This window comes from Fulmarus glacialis, unplaced genomic scaffold (genome assembly GCF_000690835.1).
Source record: "Fulmarus glacialis isolate BGI_N327 unplaced genomic scaffold, ASM69083v1 scaffold5387, whole genome shotgun sequence".
NCBI lineage: Eukaryota > Metazoa > Chordata > Aves > Procellariiformes > Procellariidae > Fulmarus > Fulmarus glacialis.
Genome location: NW_009222455.1, coordinates 13,080 through 21,677, shown reverse-complemented (window position 1 = coordinate 21,677; position 8,598 = coordinate 13,080). Strand labels below are relative to the sequence as shown.

General features: G+C 43.5%; 1 pseudogene across 1 annotated transcript; it reads left to right on the top strand.

Moving 5' to 3' along the window:
- Nucleotides 1–7,727: 7,727 nt before the first annotated feature.
- On the top strand, nt 7,728–8,164 carry LOC104079408 (annotated as a pseudogene). The gene has a single exon (XR_683551.1). The product of XR_683551.1 is annotated as an enhancer of filamentation 1 pseudogene (transcript).
- The last annotated feature ends 434 nt before the right edge of the window (nt 8,165–8,598 follow it).

The following is an 8,598-nucleotide window of genomic DNA, read 5'->3' as shown; positions in this document are numbered from 1 at the left end:
CCCCCATTTTCTACCCTCCTAATTCCTTCTTTTGGATTCACGTATTTGGATTCCTTCCCAAGTTGCAGGTTCACTGCTGTGCCTCAGTTTCGCAAAGTACTTTGCCAACTGCCTACAAAAAACTGGATACACAAATATCTCCTTAAAATGGAACAGCTATGCTGAAACAAAAAACGTTCTCAGGCTAGAGAGCACTCGATCTGTCACATCTTTATGTTACATTTGAATCCCAGTCTTGGGTGAACTGATAGACCACATCAGCATCTTGGAAGTGCCTGCGCCTTAGTCCGTCTGCCACCTGCCTGCCTGCCTGCCACCCCTGCTGGGTAGGGTATTGTGCCTGCAAAACCTGGCGGTGAATATATCCAGAGCGTGACAGCCATAATGCCTACTTTGGCTTACCCAAGCACGAACCAGTAAGGAGGGAACGTTCCCATCTTTCATCCTTACTTTCTGCGTAACTGGTCACACTACAGAAAAACCCCATCCAGAACAAACTCTGAAATTCAGGCCTCTCAGACCAGACAGAGAGGCTGGGTCAGGTTGGTGGAGCACTGAAGTAAGACTGCAAACTCAAGGTTTTCCACATCACAACCTCCAGGCAGCTTGCTGTCCTTTAGCATGACTGACAGCCCCTGTTCCAGAGATGCATGGGACTAAACCACAAGGATACTTAGGGTGGATGAAGATATGTCCTCCTTAAGGCTCTGCTCAGGATGTTAACCTCATAGCTCACTCTCTCATTAGCTGTAAAATCATCCCTCCAAATCTGTGCATGGAAAACTGCCTTAATTTCCATCCAGCAGGACCTGTTATTATTTGGGCTAGCAACACATGACCAGAAAAGTATCTGCACTAAAACAAAACTTGTTTTTTGGTAGAAGAAAGCAAGAGAATGCCTAAAAAGTGGAATTGTAGGCTTTGCCTGCAAGAGTCAACTGAATATTACTATGCTGAGCATTTGCAACCAGGCTGCCTCTTTTGTCTTTAGCTGTGAGCCAAGGAAGCTCACAGTTCCCAGAGCCAGCGGGCAGACCCATAGTCTGAACTAGATGCTAAAGGCCTTTCAGAGTCTCCTTGCTGGAGTCGTGGTAACTGCAAGACCCCAGTAGTACAGCGAGCTCTTTCATACATGTTGTGGTAGCACTTCCTGCCTCCTCCATGTAGCTATCGACTGAAGATAAAAAGTAAGTACCTGCACACAGCTTGTTGCTGGCGTTTAGCTGTTACAGATCTGCACACATGTCCCTGTGGGTACTGACATGGGGAATGGACTGCGAGATGGAGCCCCCACACGTGTGTATTATGGCCAAGCAGCAAGGCACCATCTCACAGTCCATTCCCCACGTCAGTGCCCACAGGGACGGGTCTAAGAACATGCCAGTGCAGCTTTGTGTGTACTAGATACTGCCTTTGCTGTTCACATTGCCTTCTTCCAGGATTGAGGAGACCGGCAACAGACATTTTTCAAAGCTGAATGTCTTATTCAGTGACCTCTGTCAACTTGTATTAAGTAGCCTTCATGACAAGTTGCTTATTATACATAGACCCGTTACCTACTGTGCCTCAATAGTTTCTTTCCTTGCAAACCCAGCACAATAAATTCTTACTTCTTCTGATAGTAAGAAACAGAAAAGGTGATGGGAGCTAAAAAGCACCAATGTTAAACTGTCCAATGACTCTTGCACTGAAGACCTTCTGTCAGAAGGCACAACAGAGCCTGAATTTCCCTCTTCTACCAGTACTGCTTGTAGTCAAACTATGTCTCTCAAAATAAAACTCAACTCTCTACTGGATTTTCAGATTGGTTCTTCAGCCTCACAGGCAAATCATTACTATTAGGCCTATTGCAACCTCAAGGGTACGTAAATGCTTAAGCTTACTTTGGAATGGCAATGATTCATTTTAAAGAAACCTAAAGCAGAAACAAGGGGTAATGAAAACCAAAAGGAGAGAGGGGAATCTCTATTAAAAGTATTATGTGATGGATAATTAAAGAAATCCAACCAAAGTGAAGCTACTGGTTTGTGCATAGACATTCCTTTGGGGTGCCTCCTCCCACCTTTCCTTCCTTTGTTCCTCTCTTCCTTCCTTCTCCTAAGCTAGCTAAACACAGAAGAGAGCCATTTTGCGTTTTAAGAAACAGTTTGTCCAATAATAGAAAAAAGGGGTCCCACCCTTTTCCAGTTTAAGGGCAGAGGTGATTTCCCTGGTTCTATTTTCACATAAACTCTACACATAGGAAGCAGTATTTAAAAACAAGACAAAGCAGAACAAAACAACACACCTCACCAGCCAAGCACAGAGCAGGGACCAGTATCCTGCGTGCTCTGGAACATCCCCATGTTGCACCTCTGAGGGAAGCGACTGAAATTCTTCGAGCTTATGTTTGGTTGAACCTTTTCCTCGAGCGTTCATTCATTGCAGAGCTGGCTGAGGAGTAAAGTCAGCAGCCCTGACTAGAAGCTTGGCACCACAACACTCAGCCCTTAAAGAGTCCATTGTATTTAATCTCATAGCGTGTCTTTTATTATTCCCGTGTTTGCTTCCATGGCTGTGGGCACCTCACACGCTCTTGTTACTCACGTCACTGGATGTGTTTACTCTAACAGAAAGAGTAGATGTTTCCACCGCTCTCTTTAACTCTTGCCTCTTTCCTCTTCGGCCGCTCAGCCTCATCAACAAACAGCCTTTTCATCCTCCAAGCCACAAATTACAGAATTCTATCAGTTCCCTTTGCTGCAGGGAAGGCCAACCAAAACAGATCATATTTTTCAAAGTATTTTCTTGCATCTTTATTCAGCTGCAGACATGTTAACCATCAACTGCAGTTGGTTAAGGAGACAGGAGACACCTTTGACTGTTCTATTTATGGATCTGAATCTGGTCTGTAATCTCTTCAGCATCTGAGAAGAAAAACAGTTTGCAGAGTCTTTTTTTTTTTGCTTCAGGTTCTCCAGGTAGAACAGCTGACAGCTTTCAGGGCAGCATCTTTTACTCTTAGTCAGGTTTTACTAGGACATGCATCCTGGATGCAAAAAGAGAATAATCTAAGGTGTGCAGAGAATATGAATTACGCCTTTCCGGGGTTTATCTGGTGGACTTGCAGCTGACATTAAAGGAAAATTCAGACAGAAGTTTCAAATCCCAGGTTCACTTTACCTAGAGAGAGCTTGAAAGCTTTACTTTTGTCTCAACCTATGTAGAAAATTGGGACCACAGGCACTGTAATCTGTATTTAATCTAGAGAGTATCCGTTCCAGTTTTAGTTCTTTTAGACAGAGTTTCTGACACAAGGCAGCAACAAAGTCTGCTGAGCCTTTTCCTGCATCATGTTCCAGCTAAAATCCCTAGGCAGCAGTCATTAGGGTCAGGCACCCTTTGCTTTGACCCACTGATGACTGGGGTAGCACTTTATTTAACAGAAGACTGAAAAACTTCCTTTTTTTCCAGTGATTTTACAGAAGATACTTTCTACTGCACTCAAGAGTCCAAGGTTAAGAGGAATTTAAGCTTCTTGAGAGCAAATGTTTTGGTTTTTTGTTTTGTACAGACTATTAACACAGCAGGGGCCTGACCCTGGCTTCAGCTTCCAAACATCCCAGTATTACTAGCAAGGCTTGAGGATACAAAAGCTGAACTGAATCTTTCCAGTCAACGATTAGTTGTAGAGAAGCACTCATTAATTGAAGTATGGCTGCTGTAACACAGAGGGCTCAGGAGAATGGAGCTGTACATAGACCGCAGGTACTTTCAGATTTTGAGGAGAGCACCACTGCACCTATCATGCAGCTAATTTCATTGGACCAAAGGAGAGCAACAGAGACTTCCATCCTTAATCTTATTAAAAGAAGGTGGTAGCTGCCAGTATGTTCATTTTATGAAGCACAGCTGATTTCTATGGCAAACCAAATTTTCTTCTCTATTTAGGATCAGGTCATTTCTCCCCTGCCATTACAGAACTTGAATTTATAGTTCTGAATCTGTTGCCCTCCTTTTTTTCCTCTTTGTATTAGAAATATAAAGGGACTTTGGTGCTCCAAGATAAGCTCCAAGACAAGTTTCTCATCAGGCCTTTCTCTATTGCCAATTTGTTTAGGAAATGGATGAGGGTTTTTTAGCACTTAGATATACAAAAGGGTCACTGCTGTGCCTTTGCCGTCTCGTATCAGATATTAGTGCTTCTTTGGTGCCTATTTCGCAGGCAGATGAGTGACAGATCCATGCCTCTAAGAGCAAATCCAATTAATTCCAGATAACCCTCCCCAGCTGATGAGACCAATGAGAGGGAGTGTTGCGAGATGCGAGCTATGATGCCCACAGTATCCAAAAGTTATTAGAATTTGTCAAATCAATCCAGATAAAGCCCACAAGTGTTGAGGGGTGTCTTCGATCAGGACTTGTTTCTGTGTGTGGAAAAGTAGAGACTACCATTTGGATCACCACAGCAGGTTAAAGGTACCTCTGTGGTTTTCAAAAGCTTTCCTGATGACCTTCTGTGGTGACAATTTCATTTTTCTCAAGACTTAACTCAGCTGACTAATGAAAGCAACAGTGACACTGTTCCTGAAGCTTATATTAAGAAATCCTGCGAAGGAAGAATGAAGTCAGGGAAGACACAGAAGGTTTGCTTAGCAGGAACAGTGTCTATATTGCTGGCAACAAGCAACCGTCTTAGTGTTTCTGGTCCCAGTGCTTATTTGCAGGAATATTTTGCCTGCTTCACTGCTCCATCAATGACTGATGCTGGCGGCATGGCTCTGGGCTATTTAAAAGGCCTTGGGGAAATTGCTGCGAAACAAGTAACAACCAATTAGTATAGTTCACATGCTGGTGCCTGAGTTCACACTGACAACAAGAATCTGAAGCTGTTTGCAGCAAAGAAGTTCTTGAAGCACATCCAGAAAGTATTAACATGCTGCACGCCAGGTGGTGAGAAGGTCACTGGGACAGAGATAATGAGCAACTGGAAAAAAAAAATTCACATGGGAATTTTTATCTGCTCTAATTCTACCACCGTTCGAGCTTTGTTCTGGGAATTGCTTTGCTGTAGAAGCTAATGAGGCTTTTCAAATACCTTTAATCACCAAAGTATAGAAGAATAAGCATTTGTCATTGATTTAGCCTGCTTGTTTTGTGCCTCACCCCGTAATCTTCGTCTTTCTTTAAAGAACATCCTCTGCAAAAGTCTCCTTTAAATAGTTGCACAGGCTGAGCTGGTCATGTTAGTAGATTTTGCCTGTGAAAGATGCATTAGAAAGAAATGTAGAAAGGTAAGAGATTAACTTGGATATTCAGACTAGACAGGAGCTTTTCTTTTCTGGGCTCCTTGGGCTCAGGTGAGCAGCCAGGTCAACACAGCAAGAGCTGTAGTGTTCAAGAAGAGACCACTGGTTTTGACCATGCTAAAGAATAGTTTTACAGTTCTGCCAAGGCATGGATAAAATTGCACCCTGCTTTATCTCTATTCGCATTTCTTAGTGTTGTTGACCGATGAGCTGAGTATATCAGAGAGACTGGTGGGCCCCAGTGCTGCTGTTTACATGGGAGTTCAAAATGGCAGTTCTGCTTTTCCAAGCCAGAGCTTAATTTATACTGACCTCTCTAATGATGCTGATGAAAGGCAAAGCCAGTGTTTCTCATACATTTGAAAGCTGATTCCCCCATTCAGAGAAGAGAAAACTGATCTCATGCACCCTGTTTCAACACCACATCTTGGGAAAAGCATATTCATCTACCTTTTAGGTGACATCTGAGCTTCCCCTTTCTCCATCCACCAGTCAGCCCTTCATACAACATTCCTGGCCATATGTTACACTTAAGAAGAGTTGAACTGAGCAAGGTCAAATAGAAGCTGTGTGATGAAGCACAGAGATGATGGGAAAACATCAGTGTGTGTCAATGGGAAAAGATACAAAAAGTGGAAGATAAAAAAAAAGTTCTGATGTGTCCAAGAAGGAGGATAAATATGACAGATAAAACCACTAAACTGTATTTGACACTGTCCCTTTAACAGAGGGACGATAAATCTTCAAGGCAGCTGCATATCCTATCTTATGGTGGGTTAGCACCGTTTCAGTTTGTGTACTGCATCCAAATACTTTAGCTAGAATGCTCCAGATCCAGGGCTCCCTGTATTTTTTCAAGTGCTTACAATTACTTTATAACCATCTCTGCTGACTGCCTTCACCGAAAAGCAAGCAGGCATAGAGCAGTTGTTGCCAACGCATTTGGAAACGTCACCAGAGCCAAGAAATTAAGTGTTTGTGGCCTTTGTGAGGGGTCCAAGAATGTCAGTACAGACAGCCTGCCTACTTTCCATTGAATACCTGAGCTTGGCCGATTATTCGGAACTGGATGTGCCATACGGGCCTGCAAAGAAAGAGGGAAGGGAGCTGATTCAAGAGGAGATGGTACTTGTTAGTAACACATCTGTCCCTCGCAGACCACAATCTTACATCGAATCAGAGTTGGCTTAAAACTTCTTAGCCGAGGTACCGCTGGTAGCATAGCCACAACAAAACGGAGGTCAGGACAAGCTGCAAAGCCTGCCTGAAACACTAGGCAAATGCTTGGGGGTAGACCTGTGTGAAGTTCCCTATATTAATGTTACTGCTGCACTTGACATAATCAAGCAAAGTGCATGTAAGTATGCTTAAACTAAGTTGACACAGGTGAAAGACACTCCTTGGCTGCCCTTAGACTCCTCCCAAGTTACGTATAGAGGCACTCTATGGTAATGTTTGGTACCTAAATTCTTACGCTCTTTGACATAAGGACAGGCCCACATAGATTGGTACAGCTTTCCCAATGGCAAAGGCATGACTCCAGCTGGGGTCATTGGGCACATTATTTTTTAAATAATGTTATCTTCAAGGTCTTTGTACAGAGAGTGGGACTCTAAGGAACTTTGTCCTTTGAGGTTGGGGTTTTTTTTTTGGTGGTGGTGGTGGTTTTGAAGCAGCAAGGGGAGGAAGCTTTTTACCCATTAAGCTAGTGCTGTGGTGCACTGTGCCCCAAGGAGGTTTACGGAAAGAATGAGAAGGCACAGAGTTACATACCAACATGAGCACTGTAGTTCAAAAACCATGACATTTTGTCAATTTGTATTTTAGGCCATTTTTTCTCACCAGGTGGTCTACAGATACCTGACTTTAAAGAGCCTGCAGGTCGCAGCTAAGAAAAGCAACCCGCTATCTTTACACTAACGGGATCTGCACCTCTATTGGGAAGTCTTTTGGGACCCTGCAAATGTAAAAATGTTTGGAAGCAACTGCTCTGGATTATGTCCCCGAGAGTCTTGTTCAAGGTCTATTTTACATATCAGCTAGCTAGCTGTAGCAGTACACAGAGCACATTAATAGGGAAATCAATGTCAAGAGATGAAGGTACAAGCCCCCAGTCACAGGAAGAGCATCTCAATGCCAAGCGCAGAACTCTCCTGACTTCTGTCCAGGTGAATAGGCCATATAAAGAGCTTCTACCTGACCTAGTATTACTGGAAAAGTTCTCACTAGCAGTATTGCTAATGCATAAGCCTCTCATTTCTCCAAACTGGGACAGAGGAATCCTGTGCTGCATTATTTTCTGTGTTATTTTGATTTCCTGCACAGTTCTTTTTCAAATTCAGTTCTTATTTCTCTCTACCTAGAATGTGCTTGAAGTTACAGAAAAATTCTAGCTTGTTTATTCATTTGTTTTTCTTGCCCTTCTTTCTCCACAGAATCTTATGGCAAGAGCCCTGTACGATAATGTCCCCGAATGCGCAGAAGAGCTGGCCTTCCGCAAAGGAGACATTTTGACGGTGATAGAACAGAACACCGAAGGTCTTGAAGGATGGTGGCTCTGCTCCTTACACGGCCGGCAAGGCATCGTTCCAGGCAACCGTGTGAAACTCCTGATAGGTCCAGTGGTACAGGACAGTCCTCCTGGCCAGGATATGTCCAATTCAGGATTGATGCATCAATCCTTCAACCAGCAAAAGATCTACCAAGTGCCAAGCTCACATGCCTCAGCACGGGACCCTGTCTACCAAGTGCCACCTTCCCATCTAAATCAGGGAATTTACCAAATACCCACTGGTCATGGTCTAGCGGGACAAGATATTTACCAGGTGCCACCGTCTATGCAGAGATGTATTGATGGTCCAGCTTTGACTAGCAAGGTGCGTGCATTTGCTTTCATGTCATAGCTCCAAAGCAGGTCACTTGTGCTGACCACCTATGAAAGTGGTTAATGTCTAGTGATAGCCTGCGGACTATCTATCTATCTTTCCTGTATCTTAACTATATAAAGTTACAGCAGTAACTTTACTGCTGTGGGAGGAAAAGAAAGGCCCAGTTCTTAACAGTTTGCTTAATTCGCAACTGACATACACAGTAGAGCATTTTGGAGCTGTGCTACCGCAGCTGCTAAAGGTGAGGGGAAGTATGATCTTGTGTCCTCACAGGCTCCCCAGGGAGCCTGTAGCAATCTGGCCTATGGCACTCTAACATTATATGCTCAAAGGAGAGCTGCTGCAGTAAGATTAACTCTCCCACAATTAATGAACAGTTACATCATCTGCCCAAGTAATTTTTGTTTAATTAAAAGTGATGT